The sequence below is a fragment of the Chlorocebus sabaeus genome, chromosome 28 (assembly GCF_047675955.1).
Source record: "Chlorocebus sabaeus isolate Y175 chromosome 28, mChlSab1.0.hap1, whole genome shotgun sequence".
Lineage (NCBI taxonomy): Eukaryota > Metazoa > Chordata > Mammalia > Primates > Cercopithecidae > Chlorocebus > Chlorocebus sabaeus.
Genome location: NC_132931.1, coordinates 18293354 through 18319725, shown reverse-complemented (window position 1 = coordinate 18319725; position 26372 = coordinate 18293354). Strand labels below are relative to the sequence as shown.

The 26372-nt window shown below is 38.6% G+C and overlaps 1 protein-coding gene across 1 annotated transcript in view; it reads left to right on the top strand.

Moving 5' to 3' along the window:
• SDK1 (sidekick cell adhesion molecule 1) overlaps window positions 1–26372 on the top strand; it is a 972135-nt gene that overhangs the window by 47259 nt on the left and 898504 nt on the right. The window lies entirely within an intron of this gene.

The window sequence follows — 26372 nt, the reverse complement described above, 5'->3', positions numbered from 1 at the left end:
GTACTATGCCTGAAACATGGCAGCAAACACTGAATAGAGGATGGCTTTTGCTTTTATTAACTCCATAAGGTTTATCTCTAGGAAGTTCCAGTCTTAAGATGCACATGTGAAAAGTTGCCTGTCACATGAAAGAGTTTGATGCCATGTAGCTTGTCATGTTGTCAGGCTCTGTCCCTGGAGTGTGCCCCTCATGTTTTTATGCATGTCACTGTGGCATTTATGTGACTGGTCTGCACTTTCTCCTTTTTACCCCTTTGGCAGCAGCATGTTGAAGTGCCCTTCGGTTTTGTCGTTCTCATTTCCCTTCTGGATTCTTGCCCCTCTCCTACTTTTGCTGCCTCCTTCCTCAATCCCCCATTGCCTTCGGCTGCCCTGCAGTTGCAGTTTAAAACAACAACAACAAAAAAAACAGTACATACAACACCCTATTTAGATGTATACCTTTGACTTTATGAGGGCTGTGGTTTTGTGGGAAGAGCGGGGTCTCACCCTTATTAGACTATGGCTCGTTATCACTTAAAGAGAACATCATTCTTGGAGTTAGTCATCTGAAAAAGAAGCCTGCTCCTCCAACCAGAAGGGGAATGGGGCTGGGGAGGGAGGAGGTTGCTGTTGGATGGAACTGTGCTTGACTATTGGACCTGAGTGACTGAACACAGTGTTCATGAAGGAGCTGGCTAGGCCTGTGTTCTGGGGAGACCAGCCTTGTGGGGGCAGAGGATTAAGAAGCGAAGGATACAGGCAAGGCAACTCTGAAGTCATACGTGCCTTTTTGGGCCAGAGTACGTGTATCTTTTTTCTTTTCTTTTCTTTTTTTTTTTTTTTTTTGAGACTGAGTCTCCCTCTGTTGCCCAGGCTGGAGTACAGTGGCACCATCTCGGCTCACTGCAAGCTCTGCCTCCTGGTTTCACACCATTCTCCTGCCTCAGCCTCGTGAGTAGCTGGGACTACAGGTGCCTGTCACCATGCCCGACTGATTTTTTTTGTATTTTTAGTAGAGGTGGGGTTTCAACATGTTAACCAGGATGGTCTCGATCTCCTGACCTCATGATCCGCCTGCCTCGGCCTCCCAAAGTGCTGGGATTACAGGCATGAGCCACAGTGCCCGGCCTAAGAGTACGTGTATCTTAGAGACCACATCCTGGATTGGTAGTTACAGAAGGTTTACTCCTTGGGCAGTGTTGGACTCTTGATGAAGTAGCAGGTGGAGGATGAAGTTTGGGGACTTTGTGCCTCTCACATTTACGCCTGCTTTTTAATGTAGCATGATAACAAAAGGTCATGCTATTGGTGATGGATGGGTAAGGTACCTAATAACAGTAAGTTTGGCTTAGGAGAGGTAAACCATTTTAAGTCAATCAGTATATAATGGATCTAAGAAGGAGAGAGAGGGTGACATTCAGTCTATCATAAAACAGGATGGATGTGCCACAAAGGAAAACAAGTTGTCATTTAACAGTGAGTGTGGGGAAAAAAAAAGAACAAAGTTTATTAGTGTTTATGTAGGCATTATTTATTTGGGGACAGCATCCTAAGGCAGGCATATTCTCACAATGGAAATGGATGCAGTGTGATGCCATGAACTTTTGAAACCAGTAAATCCCTTTGTTGTGATTCCAAATTAACTCAGCACATACCTGATTATTATCTGTTCTCCAGTGTAGTTTATCTAGTGAGACAGATTACATTGACCAGAGGAGTTCAGTATTCAGTCTTCTTGGTGGTTATTTTCTTGTAAATTAATAATACTGATAATATGCCATTTTGCTTTTTTATAATTGATTGTCTTTAACTTTGCCCTGAAGCATTTTTCCTGATCAACTGTAGACCGTGATAGAGCCTTTGGGCCGCAGGGCTAATGATCTTACCTCGAACCACCAGTCAGTGAGGTGTCTGGGAAAACCTTTTCCTGGTAATGTCTCATCTTTTCCTTCTGCAGTCACCAATGTCGTATTTACTGTGTCCTGATGCTAGAGTTTGTACTGGCTTGTTTACTTTTCGTGATTTATCTTATAGTATGATAGTTTGTGTAACACTTAAAAATATTAGTAGGACTGTTAAAATAGTTTTTTCCCCCCATTAAAAGTGGAGTGACACCGTTTAGCTTCTGAAGACTTCGGCTTTAACTGGTTTTTATTTTGAGCTGGGTGTTAAAGGAGAATTATGATAGGGTAAACATAATTAGTGATACCTGGTTGCCCCAAGCATCAATAATATCTGATACTACATACATAAATAGATATCTATTTTGTGATAATATACCTTAGTTTCATTGGATAAAACCAGAAGAAGAAAAAATGTGCAAGCAGCTTGGTTACTGCCTCAGCTGCAGCAGTTCTGAGAGCCTACTGTTGTCATTTTTAACGGGCAGCCTTGTACTTCCTCCATAGGTTGGTTAATCTTAAAGACCAGATGGTAGTTGTATTGTAATTTCATAAAGATTTTATGTCCTGTGTTTTGCTATCAACTAGAAGTATGAGAATTTAGGCAAGTTATATTAAGACATATAAATAATAAAAGTTGGTGAATCATTTTATCTAACAACTTACTGATATTACTCAACACAAGGAGAAAACTTAGAAAATGGACCTTAACACCATTGTCTACTACAAAGAGAGTATAGAGGAGGCAGGAAAAACAGCACAAAATAACATGATAGTTATAAATCCGGGTGTCAGTGATTACAATAAATGTAAATAGACTAGAGGATTCTGCTAAAAGGCAGGTCAGATTGGATTAAAGACATCTGACATACTAGGTTTACAAGAAGCATATCTAAAAACAAAGATACAGAAGGCAAAATAATGGAAAATTATATTTCAGGCTTACTTTAAGCAAAATAAAGCTGGTATAACATGTTGATATCAGACAAAATAGAAATCAAGGCAAAAGGCATTACAGATGAAGAGGATCACTGTACAGTGGTAAAAGGTTCAGTTCAGATATAGGTACATATCATATAAAGCAAAAATATACAGAAACAGAAAAATAGCTGAATGCACAAGCCTATTGGGAAGTTAACATACCTTTCTGAATAATACAACTTGCAGACAGAAAACTTAGGATATGGAAGACTTAAAGAACATGATTAATTAACAAATTTGACCTCACGGACATTCACAGAATATTACAGTTCCTATATAATCCATTCTTTTCAAGCACATGGAACATCTGACATTGATTACATATAGGACTATAAAGCAGGTATTGATAAATTTCAAATGATTAAAATCATGCATTTTTCTTATGAAATTATAGAAGGAATCAACCAAAAGATAACAGGAAAATCTTTGTATTTGAGAAATTAAGAAATATATTTCTTACAATGTATAATATATAATTTTATAAATATATAAATATATAATTTAATTATAAAAGTTTCATTTAAAAAGTTTTACAAAATGGAAAAATCTGTCACTTAAATACAAAATCACTGTACTTCTGACCCTAGTAACTGTAAAACTTGTCAGGATTTGGAAGTTTTTAAAATATCCAACTACTTGATACACATTCCCGAGATCCCCAGTATTTTTGAGAATTCTTCTTAGGAGGCTAGTGATCATGTATGTGGGATTAGGAAAGTAGTTGAGCTAAATAGGGGAAGAGATCATTCCTGCTCGTAGCAGGGAGGGTGTGCCACCATGAGAGGTCTGTGGATTTACTGAAAACATGAGATTTACATCCAGAGCTTAGTTCACAGACTGTGGCTCCTGTTTTTATTTGGAGGCTGATAGACCAGCTGTGCCTGTAGTTAGGTGTTCCTTAGACAGACACCTAAGGAAATTTGAGGCTCAGACAAGCTGAAGTAGATATTTCTGTTTTCATGTTTAATAACAGAGCCACTCATGGGCTCTCACAGATGCACTGTTTGAGGTTTTACCATTCCTTCCCATTTCCATTCCTGAAGGAAAAAGAAGAGATTTTTCCTTTTTTCAGATTATTACTGATTGTTGGTGACCTAGGGAAATGCCTTTTTTTTTTTTTAATTTCCCCTCTTCTCTTTTTAAAGTTCTGAGGAGCATGAAAACATTGAGGTATTCACAGTGTCTGGTAAGGAAATGAGTTCTGGCCTGTATTTTTTGAAGAGTGGGAATCTAAATCAGAATGGACACCAAGTTGAAGAAATAATTTGTCACATCATAGATGCTGGAACAAGCTCTACATGGGAATACTTTGTTGTAGTTAGGGTCTGTCTGGAGGGAAAACAAGACGTAAAGCGTATGTGAAGTGTTTGGTCGATATGTGTGTTTTTCTGGTGATCATATGCCTTCGTATCATTAGTTCTTTTAAAGTACTTTTTCTGTATTATCCCAATTTAGCTTTTTTTCCCCTGCAGCAATTCTATTTCTATTTTGTCTCCTGTTATTGTTCTCTTTTGTAAGTAGAGGATAGATAGGTAAGTGGTGTAAGTAATGGCATGGAAGAATTCAAGAACCATTAAGTAGATTATATCCCTTTTTACTGTCCTTTTCTTAAAGTGCTTGACTTAATTCTGGATAGCCACTTACAAACTTCGATGAGTATCTTTCATCTTGGGGGTTATTTTGAAAATTGATGGCATTTGGAAATAAAAGTTGCTATAACCTTAGCCCATATTTGGGTTTATAAAATATACTGAACATAGGAACTCACATGACTCTCAATTTTTGAAGTAACCATAATTTCTAAAAACATTAAAACACAAATGAGCCAAGTTACATTTATACCACTCCTGGGAATTATTTTAGAATGGCATATGTTCTCTGTTTATGCTCTTTGTAAAATTGGAAAAGTAATGTGTAGCTCTTATTAGCAGTGCCCTGTGTGTAGTTTCTGTAACAGTTTACCCAGTCTATTTCTGAATGGCTAGTGGAGCTGCCTGTCAAAGCCAGACCTATCACAAGGGATGATATTTCCCCTGTCATGAATAGAAACTATTGATGACTCGATTAACATACATAGATGATACAGTTCATGGTTAAAGGGAGCATGCTTCCTTTTGCTGATGAAGGACCATTAACTGTAGATTTCATCCAGAAGATCACTAGAAAAAGCAGCCTCCCATGTTTGAGCATGTCCTGCATGTCAGTTTCCATGCAGATTCTTTCTGTATGTCTTCATGTCCTCATCTCATGAGGTTGGAGGTGAAAGTTAGTGAGGTAACTGACTTGTTCAAGGAGCACATTTCATGTTGGAACTGGGCTCCATAGCCACATATCAGACCATTTTTCATTTAACCAGCTTTCAGATTATTAAGTCAAAGAGAGAAAAAAAATAAACAGGGCTATGAACCAATTAGAAACCAGTGTGACTTTTTTATGCCTTACATTTATGTCTGGAAAGTTGAATATAAGGAAAAAGTTGTTGTTTGAAATACTTTTTCATTGGTACCAATGATTATTCTAGAGTTTTCTGTGAAAAAAGTATAGGTAACATAATAAAAGTCAAAATTAACCGTCTTAACATTTCAATTGTAAGCATATTTTGTGGTGTCATTTAGTGTTTTAATAGCTCCTGAAAGAAAATTTTCAACTGTAATCAGTCTACATTTTTTTCATGTATATCAAAGCTACCCATTTATTAAATCACAGAGGTTAATTATGTTTCATTGGGAATTAATATTGACTTTATAGGTCTTGGGTAGATTATTTAAATAGCCTTGCTAGATAATATGTTAACCTCTGCCCTTTTATAAATATATCCTGATGGATAAGGGCAAAATATTATGGACTAGATTGTGCTTGAATATCTCAAAATGAAAACAGAATGAAACAGCTAACCAAGGAAATGATTGGACTTAAACTGTACATACTTGATCACGTTAAAGAGGCCTCACTGCTGTGTAACAATAGATGCTTAAAATAATCCACCAGCCAACACTCACTACATGTGAAAGTGGTTTACTTTCTTGTGTCTGTGGGGAAGCTCTAATTATATGATTATAATTAAGCTACAGTTTATTTTCTCATTTTCTTTGATTAAATTGGGGTGGGACATATCTGGCCAAATCTAGTCCTTTCTTAGTCAAGTTAGTTGTTAATTCCATTGATATACTTTATTAAAATTTGCAGCAAGGTGTTTTTCTGTTAAAGTAACTGAAGATTTCAGAATGTCTTATATCTAAAAATTGTTAATATTCTCTGAAATTAGAGCTAAAGTTCTTAAAATATAAATGCATCATTCACAGAGATTATGGAGTTACTTTTAAAATGTAGCTATCCACTGCAGAAAATTGTGAAAATATCCCATTAGCGATTTGCAAATTTATTTATTTAGAGATGGGGTCTTGCTCTGTTGCCCAGGGTGGAGTGCAATGGTGCGATCATAGCTCACCGTGGCCTCTAAACTGCTGTGCTCAAGGAATCCTCCTGCTGCCTCAGCCTCCTATGTTGCTTGGAATTACAGGCATGAGCCACTGGGCCCGGCTGCCATTTGTAAATCTAAATGTTAATACTTATGTTGTGTTTCCAGTTAGATTTCTTATCCGTTCTTTGCATCAGCTTCTTAGATCTTCCCCGTTCTTCTCAGTCCCCTGTTCCCTCCATCTTCACAGTGCCTTTCACAGAAGAAATAGAAGCCATCACTGGGAATACCCTCAACTTTCCACCCACAAATCTATTCCTGTAGACACCCGTTGTTGCAGTTTATATTTTAACAAAGGCTTCTGATCCTAATTTCAGGAAATAGCCTCTAAACTCATCTATTAGTCCCAAATTCATTACCCATTAAACCTGCTATTTTACGCCTCCTATATTCTTACCTTCAGATGTTGAGAGGTCGGGGCATAGAACTTTGCAGCACGTCTGCAGAGTCTTCCCTCTAGAGTGAACTTGATCCTGCTGTTCGTTCTCTTTACTCTCTTCAAAGTTAGATCACGTTCCAGCATTGATGGTATTTCTCCAGCTTGTCCTCCACTCTCACCCCATTGTCATGAGGACTGCGCTGAACAAATAGACACCTCCTAGTGCTTATAGGCCCTAGTTCCCGACAGGTAACACGGTTGAAAAAGGAAGTTTCACAGCCTTGTATCTTATGAATTCCCATGTCAGCCTCATTAGCTTTTACAAGCTATTTTCTTGTAAGAATCTTGCTAGGGATTCATAGTAAATATAAATATCGGTAGTTTTGGAAAATTGAGACAGTGCTTGCCCTTCTCCAGTCATCCTGTACCTTTTAGATTTAACCTCTTTTTTTAGGGGGGAGGTGGGTGGTGAAATATAACAAAGTGCATAAAGCAGATGTGCAGTTCAACCAACTGTAAAACAGACATCTGGGCAGTTGCGCAGATCAAGAAGTAGGACGCTGCCAGCTCCCGGAAGCCCTCGTGTTTGTTATCGTTCTTTAAAGATTGAGGTAGGTGTTCTATGAATTTACCCCCAAGTCTCTGTATTATAATTCATACGAGTTGGGAGGCTGCAGTGTATTTAGACAATCTAAGATCCCCTCCTTTATTTTTGCTTACCGTTGGATTTAAGTTTTCTCTTTCCAGTGTTTATTTTCTGTGTGTATTCCGAAGATAATTTTATCTGACCAAGAAAGTAGGTATAGAACTAAGTGTGTTGTCTGTAATTGTTTGTTACAATATAATATAATTAAGAGAAACTTTTTCAATTTTTGCAAACCTGGTTTTATTTTGCCATTGTTTCCTGATAGGAATTTTAGAAATTTTAGAGATCCCTGCATTATTTTATACAAATAATATATCTTTGAGGCCAGGCACGGTGGCTCAGGCCTGTAATCCCAGCACTTTGGGAGGCCGAGGCAGGCGGATCACGAGGTCAGGAGTTTGAGACCAGCCTGACCATCATGGTGAAACCCCATCTCTACTAAAAATACAAAAAATTAGCTGGGCGTGCTGGTGCATGCCCGTAATCCCAGCTACTCAGGAGGGTGAGGCAGGAGACTCGCTTGAACCCGAGAGGCAGAAGTTGCAGTGAACCGAGATTGCACGACTGTACTCTGGCCTAGGTGACAGAGCGAGACTCTGCCTCAAAAAAAAAAAAAAAAAAAAAAGATGTATCTTTCTGTTAAACATTTCCTTTAAAAATCTAAACTCATCAGAAAAATACCTGCTTGACCACATTAATTTATTTAAGCATCTCTTTCTTTTCCTGTTGGAATCATGTGTTTGTAAAGTCACATGATTTAATCTTTTAGAGACTCTGGGTGCTTTTGTTGTTGATGTATATGTGCACACTCACAGTCTTAAGGAATTTGGCATTTTATATTTCACTGTCTTTTTACTCTTGCTCCCCTCTTTTGATTTTTTTTTTTTTTTTTGAGTCAGGGTCTCACTCCGTTGCCCAGGCTGGAGTGCAGTGGTGTGATCACAGCTCACTGCAGCCTCAGTTTCCCTGGGCTCAAGTGACCCTCCCGCCTCAGCCTCCCTGGGCTCAGGTGATCCTCCCACCTCAGTCTCTCTGGTAGCTGGGTTTCAGGTGCATGCCACGATACCTGGCGCTTTTTTTTTTTTTTTTTTGTAAAGATGGGGTCTTGTCGTGTTGCCCAGGCCAGTCTTGAACACCTGGGCTCAAGCAATCCTCCCGCCTCGGCCTCCCAAAGTGCTGGGATGACAGGCATGACCACGCGCCCAGCCCAGTCCCCTTCTTCACCAGTCTTGGGCCTCCCGTTCTGCTTTTTCCCCTACCTAGGCCCTCACTTCCCTCCACTTTTCTCCTTCCCATGACTTGATCCTGACACAGAAACAAAGTCCCCAGTGACAGTATCTTCTAAAAAACCAAACAATAAACTGTGAACTTTCTTTGCTATTGGATTCATGATTTGTGATTAAGCATATTTTCCCCTTTGCAGGCTCTTAGTTATGTGTGGTAGATGTAGTTCTAAATTATATTTGCTTTAAAAATATAAAAAGTATATAGTAACATAAATGATGTAGCATAATAAAACTTTAAATCATTAATGATGTTCATGGATTGACATATAAGCTGTTCCCAGTCATTTATTTTTATTTTTATTTTTTTCTTTTTTTGCCGGGGAGGGGGTGGACAGAGACGTACTCTGTGTCCCAAGCTGGAGTACAATGACAGGATCTCAGCTCACTGCAACCTCTGCCTCCTGGGTTCCAGTGATTTTCCTGCATCAGCTTCCTGAGTAGCTGAGACTACAGGTCCATGCCACCATGCCCGGCTAATTTTTGTATTTTTAGTAGAAGCAGAGTTTCACCATGTTGGCCATGCTAGTCTCGCACTCGTGACCTCAAGTGATCTGCCTGCCTCAACCTCTCAAAGTGCTGGAATTAGAGGCATGGGCCGCCACGCCCAGCCCTCGTTCATTTCTTGTACTAGAAGTGGTGATCTCTGACAATTTGTTTTAATACAAAGTTATTTTAATGAGGGGCAAATATTTGCTGCAATTAGCTAATCATTACAACGTTCTCTTTTTTCTTGTTTTTTTTTTTTTTTTTTTTTTCTCTTCTCTTCCCCCCTGCCTCCCCCCACCCCACCCCCTGACACTGCTGCTTGGAGACCAGGGCTAAACCATAGGTAGTGTGCCCAGAGTCAGCCATCATCACAATGTTCACGCTTACAGCATAAGTTAAAGTAGGTCTCCAAAAATTTTTCTATAAAGGCCATCTCGAAATAGAGTTAAGTGCTTTCAGGAATTACCATGCAGCTAGAATTTTCTGTAGGATTGAAGGTTGTAGCAGCTTTGGGCATTGATATTGATTTTGAGAATGAATCCAATTGGCAGTCATCCCCTGGAAGACTTAATTTGAGACCTTTGTATGCACTTGTGCTACAGTAAATAAGAATGTGTCCTAGATGGAGGCAGAATGGAGTGGGTTTCAAGCATTTAATAAACATGTTAAACATTTTAACTATTGTTTCCTCTTTTCAATTTCAAATAGTGTTAAATGATTGTTATGGAGAGGAATAGGGTAAACTCATTTCTAGGGCATGGTTTGGAACATTGGTGCACTTTTTCTCCCAAGAACATCTTAATCAGAGCCCTGGTTTTCAGTCTGTTTTCCTAAGAACTCCGGAAGTTATGCTGGTTTCCTCAGGGATTGTTTCTGGCATTTTTCTCCTCATAGAACCTTATGGCATCACCTTGGAGACACAGCATTAGTTCAAGGAACGGGCGTGTGATCCCCCAGGTCAATTGGAGTCCCATTTGGTGCTTTTCTGTAGGAGTAGCAGGGAGAGACTGCCTTTTCTGATTGGATTGCTAGTGGTGTGTGGGCTGCCAAGTGGCCGCCTTCCTGGCACCAAGCAGAATGCAGCACACACAGGGAGCAGAGCCTGGAGGCTTGAGCCTGATGGCACTCGAGGAATCTGGGTTCTGGAATGGTAGATGTCCTCCATGCTAGGGCTACCCACTTGCATGGTGAATACATTCCCTTCTTGTCTGAGGTTAAGTTTTTTTTGTTGTTTCATACAGAATTGAGAATTACAGCCAATACCTTGGGGAAGGTGGCAAGTTAGGAACTATACTAGCAGGCTATTATTAAAAGAATCACAGAGGCTAGGCCTTTAGTTTTAAATTTTTTGATTGTTGTCTATTTTTGCTTGTTTGTGATGAGTATTTCTATACCTGGCCAGGGATGCATTCAGATAAACATTTTGGATACCTCCTCTAAAGTGTCTGTCCCCACCACAGGATCACCTCCTGGTCCCTTAGTGCTGACATTCCACTCCAGGAGATGCTGAGCTCCTGGGTGGCACGCTGTGAGGACGCTCGAGCTGTATCAATTGTGAACCTCACTTTCAGGAGTTCAGTAATTGTGAGACAGTATCTTCAGGTGTTGTGGGACTCTTTGGGGGATTCAACTATCCAGGGCATTCTGGAGAAAGGAATAATGTTCAGTAATAAAGGCCTGGAGATAGGAATTCTTACTGTACCCGTGACCCGTGAAGTCTTAGGGCAAATGGAGAAGGCTCTGTTTGGCTGAATGAATCTTGAGGCATCCACCTTGCCTTGGAGTTACTGACTTTATTTACAGCAACAGACATACAAAGAAGCTTTATAAGGAAAATATTACAACATTTTGTTTTGCTTCTGGTTCTGCCATTCTGCTGTCATCTTTGTAAGCTGCAAAACATGAGGGACAGGAGAAAAGAAGTTTTTTTCCTCTTATCTCAAGGCTTTCAGCATTCTTAGAGCATGCTTTAACATTCTAACCACTTTTGTTAGTTTTCTTATTCAGTGGTAGAATGTAAGCTCCAAGAGGTCAGGAGTCACACTAGTCACTATATTCTTGGATAGCCCCGGCCAAGTGCCTGACACAACAGGTGCTTGACAATCTGTTGAATTATATGCAATCTGTTGAATGAAGCTCTTAAGTTATCTAGATTTTAGGAACTGCTGGGGCGGATTCTCATCAGACAGGTGCAAAGAACAATGGGTATTTTAAAGCAATTAGATTTAACAGAATATCATTATGCAAATATAGCTCTGGGATGTCCCACTCAGATGCCAGGCTTATAATGTTAATGAATGAAGTGTTATTTGAATTTGTGTGTGTTTAGGGGGGAGTGGATTCTCTTGTTAATATTGGGCCTCCTTAGGTTTATTGATATTTTCGATAGAAGTAACTTGAAAATTGCTGTTGAAAGATACAAATGTTTCTTTCCTAGGTGTTTTAAAACTTCTTAGGAATATATGACAAGCTGGCGTTGGGTTGATTGTCCCAGGTTTTGTTACCTTGGCCCAATGCTGCTGTCACTATCCCAGTCACCTGCTCTGTCTGATCCTGGGGCACCGGGTGAGAAGCTGTTGGTTCTGTCAGTCTGACTGTATTAGCAGTCCCCACTCCCCGCAGAGGCAGAGAAGACTCCACTCTGTTATGTAATTGTGAGTGCTGGGAGAGAGTGGGGGGAGTTATAATTCGGGGAATTTCCGTACTGGAACTAGTACTGCCTATGTGTCATATGATGCATTTGGCATGGAATATCAATGGGTTATTCAACACGTTTGAATAGTAGGGCCTCCAGCTGCCATTTTTAGCATATGTGCTGAAGAAACAAAACGGTGCGTTGGCAGTTACATCCATCATCTTTCCCCTTTGGTTGAAATTTAAAGTGACAAACTGTTATACTTTAAAAACTGTATTGATGATTAAGTCATCTTAAACACATACAAATTCCTAGAAAAAATATGCAATTGATGCTGTAGTTTTTTCTATATTACAATTATTTATGGCCGGGTGTGGTGGCTCACGCCTGTAAACTCAGCACTTTGGGAGACTGAAATGGGAGGATTGCACTCGTGCCTGGGCAGCAGAGTGAGACCCTGTCCCTTAAGACGTTCATTTTAAAACCCCAATTGAAATTAGTAGTAAATTTTTAAACACTAATGGTGAGAACATTTGCATTTCTATCGTGGGACCTCTGTGTTACTTGTTCTTCTATTCCACTTTCTTGTCCCACCTTCTGGTAACTGTGGTTCTTGTTTTTTCTGTTTCAACTTCTTGCTCTTGGCTTCTCTTCCCTCCCAGTGTGTCTCCCTGCCTTGGGTTTCTTTCTCCTCTCTCCTCTTCGTTTCCCACATCTTCTCTATTTGTTCTCCGCCCTTTGATTCACTCTACATTTAAATCTACAGTTTTACCCTTTCTCATTGTTTTATATTTTAATTATTTCTAAATCTTAGTAAGCAGTTTGAAATAAGAGCAAGGTATGGTGCCTGATCAATTACCATGGCTGCCACCTTTTTAGAAGTATTGGCTTAGAAATCACCTTTGGTCACAGGAAATAGGGCCTTTATTGCAGGTTTATTAGTGGGAGGAAATAACAATTGTTCCATGCACAGTATAGGTGTGTTTCTATTCTCAATCAATCAAGAATAACCAGTGAATTTTCCAAGATGGTTAAAGTGCTATACGGATAATACTGAAAGTAAGCCATATGCACAACCTGGCAATTTAAAAAAATCTCTTTTAAGTATTATATATCTATCTTGGAGCAGATTAAATTTTCAGTGGCAGTCCTCATTTTCTCCACATTGAGTTATGTCTTGGCACCACGCTTTATTGCAAAACTCCCAGACCTAAAGGATTTAAAGTTTATTATTGCGATTTTAAAGCAGGATAGAAAGGAAAGGAAAGAAAAATAATTTTTCTGAGTGAAGGGACCTAGTTCTTGTAATAGCATTTTGATCTGAGGACTTTGCTGTGATAAATAACTCTTACTGTAGAATCTGGATGAAATCAACCCTGGGAGGACCCTATATATCCCTGAGGCATTAGGTGGCCAATTACAACAGTGTGTAATCTGTTTTCACATAGTGTAGTACACACATGCACGTGTGAGCTGAGTGTAAATGCAGACTTCTTTCACCTTTTTAAAGACTATCTTTTTGAAGACTTTTCTTGGAGAGGATTTATGTAACACCTGTTTGAATCTTCTCTTTTTGTTATCGTGGTAATATTCTTATTTGACTAGTATTTTGGTGATTAATCATAAATATATAGCAGAAGAAAATTTTTACAGCACCAAATTCATAATTATTCTTGGGTTTACTGTATCTAAAGGAATGCCAGTTTTCCATAGTTTTTCCTATGTCTTTACAAGCCTCATTAAAATATTAAATTAAAAAAAAATTTTTAAGCATAATTACTTTTTTCTTTTCAAACTTTGAAGAAATATACAAGATTGAAAATTAATTTTGATAAATTAATTTGTATTTACTTTGTAAGCCAGCACTTTGCAGTGTGAAATAATATTGAAAATGGAAAACAATATTTGTTGATAATTAAATGAATATACAACCAGTTTTCCTCCCTGAAGACATTTTCATGTACCATGTAAAAGGTACTTTTTGGAATTATTTATACTTTTTTAGTTTTCCATGTGTGTGTTATTAGACTTCTGAGAAAAACTTGGATGATGATAAACATTTCATTTCCATGTAGTTCAGTCACTTAAAAATATCCACTTAATTTTGAGACAACTGTAGATTCACACGCAGTTATAAGAAATAATGCAGAGAAATCCTCTGCCCCCTTCATCAGTTTCCCCTTATGGTGGCATCTTGTTAAATGTGGAGCGATGTCACATCTAGGATATTGACTTTTGTACAGTCAAGAAACAACATTTCCATCACCACAAGGATCTCTCATGTTGCCCTTCTATAGCCACACCCACCTCTCCTCTTTCCTTCCACACTGCTGGGCAACCACGAATCTGTTCTCCATTTCTATAAATTTATCATTTCAAAAACGTTATATAAATGGAGTTATACTTTGGATATTGCTTTTTTTTTTTTTTCACGCAGCATAGTTCCCTGACGATTCATCTAGATTGTTGTGTATTTCAGTAGTTCATTTCTTTTTTATTAAGTAGTGTTCCATGGAAACTGTGTACCGCAGATTGTTTAACCATTCACCTGTTAAAGATATCTGGGTTGTTTCCATGTTTTGGCTGTTAAAATAAAGTTGCTATAAACGTTTCTCTATAGGTTTTATTGTGTATCCTTTTTTTTCTGTGATAAGTGCCTAGGAATTCAGTTGTTGGTTCATATGTTAATTGGATGTTTATTGTTTAAGACAGTGGCCCCCACCCTTTTTGGCACCAGGGACCGGTTTCATCAAAGACAGTTTTTCCATGGACCAGCGGTGGGAGGTGGTGTGGATGGTTTTGGGATGAAACTGTTCCACCTCACGTCATCAGGCATTAGATTTTCACAAGAAGCATGCAGCCTAGATCCCTCACCTGTGCAGTTCACAGTAGGGTTTGCGCTCCCCTGAGAATCTAATGCTGCTGCTGATTTGACAGGAGGAGCTCAGGCGGGAATGCTCCTTCCTCCACCGCTCACCTCCTGCTGTGCAGCCTGGTTCCTAACAGGCCACGGACTGGTAGCAGTTGGTGGGGGTTGGGGACCCCTGGTTTAAGAAACCTTTTTTGAAGTGGTATACTATTTTACATTGTCACCAGAAGTGTGTGAATGATCCATTTTCACATCCTCATCATTATTTGGTGTTACCATTATCTTTCATTTTGGCCATTCTAAGAGATATGTGGTGATACCTTATTTTGGTTTTAATTTGCATTCCCCTAATGTTGAGCATTGTTTTTTCATGTGCTTATTTGTCATCTGTATATCCTTTTCAGTGAAACATTTCTTTATGTCTTTTATCCATTTTCTAACTGGATCGTTTTTCACTGTTGAATTTTAAGAGTTCTTTATATATTTTAAATACTGGGCATTTGCTGAACATTTGGCTTACAAATATATTCTCACTCTGTAGACTCTATTTCCATTCTTTTAACAGGGTCTTTTGCATAGAAAAAGTTTTTAATTTTGATGAAGTCAAATTGATAAATATTTTCTTCTATGGATCATGCTTTTGCTGTGGAGACAAAGAATTCTGCCTGGCCTTGGATCCTGAACGTTTTCTCCTGTGTTACTTTCTTTTTAAAGGTCTGTAGTTTTATGTTTCACATTAAAGTCCATGACGCATTTTGAGTTAACTTTTGTATATGGTTGAGGTTCTTTTTTTGCTTTTAAACCCATGGATATGCAATTTCTCCTGCACCATTTGTTGAAAAGCCTATTTTTTCTCCATTGAATTTTTTTTTGCATCTCTCCCAAAAATCACTTGGACATGTTTTCTTCATCTGTTTTTGCATTTTCTATTCTATTTTATTGATCTGTGTACCTGTCTCCCAGCTGATAATATACTGTCTTGATTACTACAGCTATATAATAAGTTTTGAAATCAGGCAGGCTGATGATTGTCCCTTTATTTTGTTTTTCAAAATTGTTTTAGTTATTCTAGTTCCTTAGTCTTTCCAGATAAATTTTAGCATGCACTTTTCTGTATCTAGGAAAAAATCTTGCTGAGATTTTGATAGGAATTGCATCAAATCTTTAGATTAATTTTGGAATTGACATCTTTATTGTGTTGTGTCTTCCAATCTATGAACATGGTATGTCTCAGCATTTGTTTACATCATTGATTTCTTTTACCAGCATTGTTAGTTTTCAGTATATGAGTCCTGTACGTGTTTCAGTAGCTTTACACTTAAGAGCTTAATTTTCTTTGGAGCGATTGTAAGTAGTATTGTATTTTAAATTTTGGTGTCAGTGTCTTCATTGCTAGCATATAGGAGTTTTTATCTTATATCCTGTGGCCTTGCTGATAGGAGGCCACAACTTCTGCAGTGTAATGTAAAGCCATTGCACATGAAGAGGGTAAAACAAAAAAGTAAATTGGAGTGCCTCATCTAGGAGTAGATTGTTTACTACAGTATGGTGGTAGTGGACATGTGTCTCAGTTGTATTCATCTTCAATTTGGGTAAGTCACTTTTCATCTTGTGCTTTTCTAACACCTGGAACCTCTTCTCCAAGAAACTCTGGTTCCTTTTAGGGGAGAATGACAATTTGAAAACCACCATCTTGGGTACCATTGCAATAGGAGGCCATTGCTTCAGAACTCTTTCAGTGGTCAGAACTAAGAAATACAAATAATTGAGTTTGTATCAATGTTTTCAAGTCAAATTTAGTAGAAGAGAAGTTCTTCCCCTTATTTCATTACATGTTTCTATTCATTTTCTCTTACACTGAAAATAGTGATTTCTTAATGACGTCAACTTAGTTACTTATTTGCTTTAACTTACAATACACATACAATGTTTTAAAATTCCTGTATTAAAATTAAAACTATTGAATAAAATTTAAGATTTCCTTGCAGGTTTTTCCAAAGGGCATAGTCCTTTCCATATATACTACTGAGGATGTAGAGACAGAACACTGAGTTTAGAAGTCTTTGCAAGCCTTTCTTCCGGGCTGGGCGCAGTGGCTCATGCCTGTAATCCTAGCACTTTGGGAGGCCGAGGCAGGTGTATCACCTGAGGTCAGTCAGTCAGTTCAAGACCAGCCTGGCCAACATGGTGAAACTCTGTCTGTACTAAAAATACAGAAAAATTAGCTGGGCGTGGTGGCGGGCGGCTGTAATCCCAGCTACTCAGGAGGCTGAGGCAGGGGAATCGGTTGAACCTGGGAGGCGGAGGTTTTGTGAGCTGAGATCGTGCCACTGCACTCCAGCCTGGACTACAAGAATGAATTTCTGTCTCAAAAAAAAAAAAAGTCTCTTCATATCTTTTTTTCTGTGTAGATATTTTACCGATTTAATGTTAATAGTGGTTTATTTCTGTTTCTCTAATTCTGAGTTTTCCATTTCTGGTTTAATTCTTTCTCTCTCTATAAATAGGTTTGAAGTCAATCTGTTTTCAGTGTTCCCAGTATCCCCCTATAGGTAAACATTTTTATTACTTTTTTGTTGTAAAAGAAAGTACTTGCTTTTTCTTCGTTCTCATACACAATGTAGCAGTCTATGTTCTCTGTTCTCCTCCTTTCTTTTTTTTTTTTTTATTTCACAATATATTTTGGAGATTACTCCATGATAGCACATAGAGATCTTCCTCACTCCTTTTTACAGCTGCATATTAAGTACTGGGTAATTTTGCCATGTATACTTTTATTAGATCCTGCAAAATTCCCCTTTTTCGGGATTTTATTTTGTACTTTCGTCAACAGTGTTTGCGACTTTCAGTTTCTTCTGAGGCTTGTCACGAGAGCAGATTTTTGTCAGATAGGTGAGAAGTGCTATTTCAGTGTAGTTTTTATTTACATTTATGAGGATAGTTGAACATCTTTAAAAACATTTAAAGACTTTTGTCTTTTTGTCAACTGTTGGTTCATGATTTTTGCTTATTTGTATATTGGATTTTTGATAATTGTTTTTATTTCTTTTTTTTTTTTTTTTTTGAAACGGAGTCTTGCTCTGTCACCAGACTAGAGGTCTGTGGTGTGATCTCAGCTCACTGCAACCTCTGCCTTCCGGGTTCAAGCAATTCTCCTACCTCAGCCTCCCGAGTAACTGGGATTACAGGCACGTGCCAGCACGCCCAGCTAATTTTTGTATTTTTAGTAGAGACAGGGTTCCACCATGTTAACCAGGATGGTCTTGCTCCTGACCTCGTGATCTGCCTGCCTCGGCCTCCCAAAGTGCTGGGATTAGAGGCGTGAGCCACCGCGCCCGGCCTATTGTTTTTATTTCTAAAGAGGAAGGAAGATTATTTATTTGGAAGATAAATTGTGAATGTTACTTCCCAGTTTGTCATTGGTCTTTTGACTTTGCCTATGATTTTTATTTTTATTTTTTAATTTAATTTTATTTTTGCCAGGAACGAGTTTTAAAAAATGTATCTTTTTTATATTTGTAATTTATCTTTGTTGTAATTTCATGTAATCTGGATCTTTAGGTACATGTTTCACAATGGATAGAATAGAAAAGTTGGGAATTACTTTTGTATAGGAAAGAAAGGAATAGAATGAAAAATAAAATAGAAAAGTTAGGAATTACTTTTTATGTTTGCATTCTCTAGCTGCTCACTTTTTTTGACTATATTTCAAGCCAGCTGTCACAAACAGGGCATCATTCCAGGTCCTATTTTGGTTTCTTTTCTCACTCAATACTAGAAAACCACAGAGTGCCATTCCCGGCATTTCATCTATCCCATACTTGCCATTTGTAAAATAAGTGCCTAGTGATGTTAATTATTTCTGTAGAATTGCATTCATGCTCTTTTAATTTTTCTGTATTTGTGATGAATTTCCATAGTCTGTGGACAGATGTGCTCTGGGTACTACAGTCCGCTAAGTTGGAGTCTAGATCATTTATAACTTAACTCTTCGACCTATTTAACTGTCCTTGCTCTTGGTTTGAGTCACTCAAATTCCAGTTGCCTTAACTGTAAAATTGGCTAATAGAGCCATGTACCTCCAGGGAATTCAGTGTATTGTTTAGATGATGATCATTAGGTCTTATTGATGTTTTCATATAAGCTATTATAACAAAATTGCAGTTCAAAATGAATGTATAGGAAAATGATTTCTTTAGAAACTTAGAATAACCAGAACATTCTTAAATTTCCACTTATTGCGTGTTGATGCAGCTTGATTCTATTCCCTGTAAGGATGAACACTGCAGAAAGACCGAACAAGTGGTGCCTGCACATCATCAGATCTCTTATTGCAGAAGTTATAATTTGAAGAGAAAACAATCTGCAATAAGGAGTTCTGTCACATTTTTGTAAGTATGTTATTGTCTTCCAATTAAAATTAGTCCTAGTAATAATGGCATCTGTGAATAAAGAAATCTGAAACCAATAACATACGTAAAGTTGAGTTAAATACTGTTGAGCCAGTTATATAAGTCACGATAATTTCTAGTTGTTACAAAGAAAGTGTTCTCAAGCTTCTTCTTTCCCCACAAACAGGATCTGCTGAGTTCCTGCTGTTGACATCAAAGATACTTGTTCTCCCATTAGGCTGCTGTTAAAATGAACACTTACAAATCATATTTTGTCCATCATACTTTTGTGGGAAACATTTTTCTCCAAGGGATTTCAAATCCCCTATCTCTTACTCTGGTATTTCCATCTAATTTTCATGGTTTTGAAGCAGAGCAATCAGTATGGAGTAGGGGGATTGAGTGAAAATGATAATTTTATAATTAAAATCAGCATGGGAGTGTTTGGATCATGGGATGGTGGAATTAAAGGAGCAACCTGTGAGGACAGTAACAGAGGAGACCCACTGGAAACACTGTGGGACTTTGAGAGCCTGTCGGGTGAGTGCCCTGTGGACCTTTATGTGCCCGTTTGTCATTTTCACTTCTAGAAGTGAGAAGCATCAGGATACTGTCTGGTGCCACCTCTGTCTTCCCACTCTATTCCAAACCTGCTGGGCCAGTAGGAGAGCTGAATGAGATAATGCAAAGCACTTAGAACCGTGTGTGACATGTGTTAGAAACTGAAGAAGAGTTAGCTATTACACAGAACATTTGATTGGTATTAAATAATATAAATATTGCTTCCTCTATATTATATAAGTACAAGAGCAAGGAATGCTGTATAATTCTGTGAAATTTTGTAGTCCCAGATTTGGATCTGTCTTTGCATGTGCTGCTTCCTCCTGCCCCAGTTAGTAGTGTCAGTAATCATGTAAATTCTTTATTTTTCTCTTTTTCTTTCTTTTTTCTTTTTCTTTTTTTGAGACAGAGTCTTGCTCTGTTGCCCAGGCTGTTGTTCAGTGGTGTGATCTTGGCTCACTGTAACCTCTGCCTCCCAGGCTCAAGCAATTCTTATGCCTCAGTTTCCTTAGTAGCTGGGATTACAGGTGTGCACTACTATGCCTGGCTGATTTTTTATATTTTTAGTAGAGATGGGGTTTCACCATGTTGGCCAGGCTGGTCTCAGACTCCTTAAGCAGTCTATCCTCCTCTGCCTCCCACAGTGCTGGAATTACAGGCATGCCACCACTGCACCCACCAATAATGTAAATTCTTATTGAAACAGTCATGCTTGCATAGGTACTATCTATGGTCACTTTTGCTCTACAATGACAGCTGTGTAGATGTGACAGAGATTATACAGACTGCAAAACAAAATACTTAGTATCTGGCCTGTTATAGGGCAAGCTTGCCAACTCTTATAGAGTGTTCTGATCCAGGGAAAAAGTATTAAGAAGTACCCAATTATAGAGTAGCTTCCTGAAATCAACATTTATTCTTTCTTTTACATCTCCTATTGAAGAATAGGATGTTGTGTATAATAGGATAGTACAAAATGTTTCCTCAGGTTTTCATTTATGTTACTGAAGAGTTGACTTTAAAGAATTATTATAAATTAATGTAACCATTTGGAGTAAGTTACGTAAATTAATTTGAAGGTTTGAAGCTGTTGCTTTTCTTTCATAATGAAAAACTAACCCATGAAGTGTGTGGTAGATTTTTCACTTACTAAGAGTAAATATGTGCATTTATGGCATGCGGTATTTCACTTTCTTAAGAAAGTGGGTATTTCAGGGCGGCACCTAGCCACTGTTGGCGTACGGTGCGGATTGGGAGCACAGCGCCCTAGGCACAGGCAGCCTGTGAGTATCCGTAGCAGTTCGTTTCTAACTATCAAGGGAAAAGGACTTCTAAAATCAATATTGGTTTTAAAATGTATCATTACTGTTATTTGACTCACCTGGATTCAGAGCCATAATAAATAGTATGAACCTCGGCCTAAGTTAAAGTTTACATTTAGACATGATTGTGAATGGAAAGATGTATATTTGACTTGGGAGAGTACGGTTTTGATTAGAGTGGTTGTTCATCCCTCAGAACTAAATAGGTTTCATGAATACGTAGGTTTTCAGTACAGTCTCCTTACCGGCAGGGGACTATCAGACAAGTGGTGTTTTTCAGACGGTGAAGCAGATGGCTCTTTCTCTTCAGCACAGGGTGTGCCAACCAAGAGAGACAGTTACACAAATGTTAACCCCTGAGGGACAGAGAAAACAGTTGCAGTCAGTTGTTCTTTATAAGTCTGTATCTTGACTTCACAGTGGTGTGGAAAAGCAATTTCTTCTTTTATAAAAAGAAGCATTAAATGCACAGGAGCAGCCTGTAATCTGAGTCCAATTAAAATGGTGGAAGATGATGTAATCACTTAAAAAGGAAACAGACTGTTATGTTTGACATTTCTGGAGTAACATGATGGTGGACTACTTGGGCCTGATACACCGCTTCTGAATTCTCGTGAAAACGTCCAGCAGTTGTGCTGTAAAGCAAATTGCCATATGCCAAGATCTGGGCAGAATGTGGCAGATTCAATATGGCTGGTGAAACAGATTGCGAATGGTCTTGGACTATATAGCACATGTTCTATTCTCTGAACTAGAACAAGACAAATGCCCCATGCTAGGTAGGACATGTTTTAAAATTCATTTACGCAGTGTGCATAGCTTTGGGAGGCCTTGGGTCATGCTGAGTGGTACAAATTTGTCATTCCCAGTCTGTGGAGCCATTCGTACCTGGGTCCCTCACCTGCTCCTCCTCTGTCTCCATTAGCTCCTTTCTCTCCACTTTCACTTCAAAATCCAAACTTCCAACATGCAGCCCCGCAGCAGGAGGCAGAGGGAGGTGCTAAGGGTGCCGTACACCCACCCCTGACTGCAGATCACTTAAGAGCTTTTGAAACAGGGAGGAGGAGCCGTGCACCCTTGTCTTTCGTGTACAACATACGGTACATGTGACAGATGACAAGAGTGCCCGAGTCTCAGAGCGAGAAGAGTTATCCTGCCTTCACATGCATCGAAAGGAATATATGTCACACAATACTAGTCAGGCTCAGAGGAGAACACATCTCATTTACAAGTTCAAATCTGAAAGGGAGAAATGTGCTAGTATTTAGTGGATCTTGAGAAAACTAGGGATGTGTTACCTGCCTGTGCAGGAACATTAGATGTAGATGGGACTCTCCTCGTCAAAACGCCGAGCATGTGGCTTAGGAAAAAATTTCCAGAATGCAGGGGAAGGACAGAATGACTTTGAGGACAGTGTATCTCTCTGAAAATGGTTACGTGTGAAACACAGGTAACAAATTTAGGATAAATCTGGTATCTTAAAAAGAAGAAACATGACTTTGGGAAAAGAAGAAACTGGGGGCCCTAAGGGGAAAAGGCAGATGAAAACAGAAACATATAAACAAAAAAGCTGGTCGAAATAAAAGAATGCGAGGAAACCAAAACTGCAATGAGACTTAAAATCCCTACTCAGATAATCAGAAGACCTGATCTCCAAAAATAGAAGAGGAGTACGGATGACAAACGTGGACACTCTTAGGATGCAGAGGAGAAAAAGATAAAATAGATAAATTCGAAAGGTAGACTTGGGAGACAGATGTTGGATCCTTCACCCAAGAGGAGTTCCTGAGCAGGAAACCGAAGTCATCTGGGAAACCACAATTAAATTGACTGCACTGCAGGAGAGTGTGGGTAAATAGCATAAGAAACCCTGACAACCGGCCAAAATTAACGAGCAGAGGTTTCTACTTAGACCTGTCCTTGCAAAGGGTTTGCATTTTCAGGGTAAACAATCCCATGAGATAGAGCAGGCTGTGAAGGAACACAGGTTAGGTTTGTCTCAGGTATCTTGTCTATTAAATGTCAGGAGTCTGTAAGGCTGTGGTTCAGTAACTGTCATCAGCTACGTAGTTAACATACAGTTTAAAGACTATATTCAGATGTAAAACAACAGCATTTATGTTACATTCACCCCTTTAAAAGCTATGTAAACAGGAGTTTCATCCATGAAGGAAACCACTCTTCGATTTTAGGTTATGTCTCTGACTTCGAAGGGAGAGGCTGGATGGAGCAGCGTGAAGTCTACAGCCTCCTGATGTTTTGGGAGGTTGGGATGTATTTGTGTGCGTCCTGTGACTGGCGGGTAGCAGAAAAGGCTCCCAAGCTAGCCAAACACAATTGATCAGGAAGTTGGGTCATTCCACAGAAAATGTAGCCCACGTTACAGTTAGAGAATTAAAAATCCAGGGCTAGGCAAATGCTTTGTTCAATATGATATGAAAAGCACAAACAATAAAAGGAAAACGATAAGTTGAACTTAATCAAAATGGAAAACTTTTGTGCTTCAAAACACACCCTGTTGCCTCTTACCCTTGTGTAACTAGGAGGGAGCCCACGTGAGGACAAATCGAATACCTGAGGAGGGCGGAGCAGAAAGAGAGCAAGACCCTGAGCTTTGAGAACGTTACTGGACCCCCAAAATGAATCCTATAACTTGCTGTACGTGTGGGTTTATTGTTATGTGAGATGGTCAGTTTCTCTGTTGTGAGAGTTGGAGTTTGTTACTTGCAGCTGACTACATCCTCAGTGATCCATGCTGAAGGAAAACGTTAATGCCAACCTAGGAAGAGAGCACACAGTGTAGGAGAGCATGCATGGCAGGCTTTACTGGCTGAATTGCAAATGTGTAAAGGTGATGGGTTTTATTTCAAAAGCCAGAGTTACCTAAATTCTCACATGGTAGAAACTCTCTTTAGTCTTTTTCTTATATTCCCAATTTTAAAATACTTTATACAAGACATAGGAAAAAGAAAAATGCAGGCTTTTGATGCTGAAACTGTAATTTTATAAACTAAAATCCAGTGGTTAATTTGAAAAATAACGTCAAGTAGAGTTTCTTCTGTTGCTCAATATTAAGAATGATTGCTTAGTATTAAGAAATTTCCTATACAGATGTACTGTGTCTTACGGTGGCGCTATGTCCTTATAAACTCATAAGCTGAAAATATTGTAAGTTGAAAATGCATTTAATACACCTAACCTACTGAACATCATAGCCTAGCCTACCTTAAACAGGCCCAGAGCACTTACATTCGTCTAGAAGGGCAGAATCACCTAACACGAATCCTGTCTTAAAATCAAGTGTTGTAAGTCTCATGTAATTTATTGAACACTAGAGTGAAAGTGAAAAACAGAATGGTTGTGTGGGTCGCACTGCAAAGTTGAAAAATTGCAAGTCGAGTTCTCTGTAATTCAAATTATGAACAAGTCAGTGACGGAAAACCATATGGTCTCAATAGCTGTTAGGGAGGTACTTGACGAAACATCTATCCCTTCTAAAGAGAAAATCCCTTAGTGAAAGGATTGAAAGGTATTTTCCATCTTAACCTAGTCAAAGGTATGTTGCAAATTAATAGTCAACATCATTTATTACAGTGAAACCCTAGAAACATGTAAACTTCCCAAATAAAGTTGTTAGCAACACCATTAAAAATGTTCTGTTCTTTTTTTTTGGATGTGCAATACATTACTTGGTACTAAAAAGTAAATAAATGACAAAAGAAAGCAAAATTGTTATTTGAAGATATTATATGATTAGAAAAACAAAGTCAACAGACAAGTGGTTAGAAGCAGTTTAATAAAAGTGCTTGTTCACAAATTCAGTGTATAAACTTCAATAACTTTTGTATATATTAACCATTTATAATCAGTGACAAAGAAGACCCACTCACAATCACAAGCCCCAAAACTGGAAATAAACTTGATAAGTACATGATTTATGTGAAGAAAACCATAAAACTTTAAAGAGGATCTTTAAAACGTTTGGAAACATGAAGTCATACTTTGTTTTAACATAAGAATAGCTAGCTTTGTAAAAATGCCATTTTTTTCTTTGCTCTATAAATGTCATCTCAATACAGATTGTGTTTTGTTTTTTTTTTTTTTAACTCGACACTCTGATATCCATGGTAATTGGAGCAATGGAAGTCTTGGATTCGCTGCAGTGTGTTTTTCATGGGTGGAGGACTGGGGACTTGGAGATTATTTGAGTCTGGAATCAGGAACCCACTGTTGCCTCAAGTGGCTCACTCCTTATGAACAATACGACCCCACTTAACTGATCTTCAGATTTCTACTTGGGATATGGTCCTGTTTTGGAAGATTTGTGACTTCTTCCCCCAAGCTGTGCACAGGAGGACTCACTGTCATCAGATGCTGTGGTTACACCAAATATTTTTTCCTACAGTTGACTTTCTTCACATAAATCATGCACTTACCAAGTCTTTGGAGGTTGGGCTGCCTTACTGTAGTGTCATAGCCAGTCACAGACCTGGCAGCAGTGCCTTGTAACTCTGAAAGCCCTTCAGTGGCTGCCACCAGTAGGTCTCTCTCCTGCATACTTCTTTGGCCACTATACAGGTCTTCCATCTTTCCCTGCACTATAGCTTTACTGGCCTTTTTTCCAGTGCTTTGAATAAGCTATGTTTTTCCTCACCCCAGAACCTATACATATTCTGTTCCCTCTGCCTAGACCAATTTCTAACCATCCTCTGCTCCTCCAGCCGCCACTATACACACCCACACCCCGGTCAACTCTAACTCACCTTTCAGGTCTCAGATTCAGTATTATTTCTTCAGAGGTTTTAAAAATTTTCAGAGTGATTAGGTTCCCTTGTTATGCCCATTATTTCAGATTGTATGCTTTTTTTCCCCACAGCAGTTAAGTATAATCATGCATTTCATGCAGTTTCTTTACAGTCTGTCACTCCCATTGAAGGACAGAGACTCTGTCTCTTTAGTTCACTATTGTATATCTAACACTTGTATCTGCCACATAGTTGACATTCGTTAAATATTTTTTAGTGAATTAATGTGCAGTGATTTTAAGCAAGTATTAGTTGAATAACGTTTAACATGTTTAATGATGCTGCATAGGCATTTACAGGTAGTGTCTACCATAGTTTATCACAGAGGCCAGTGTGGGCTCTCACATGTAATAGAGCTAACTTGAAGTTAATTTGCAAAAAAAAAAAAATGTGCATTATGAGAAAATTTTAGGAAACACTAATGGAGACTTGCCTTTATATGTCATAAACTTATGCTAAAGCTGTAATTGTTAGTATAATACTGACCCAGGAATAGACAGAAAATGAAATAAAGTCTAGAAGTAAGCCCAAGTATGTATGGGGGTTTAGCATATGTTCGATGTATTTCATTTTAAAGTAGTGTAAAATAGATGGTTGGTCATCAGTCTGCAAGATGGCTCCCCGTGATCATTGCCTTCTAGCATTCTCAT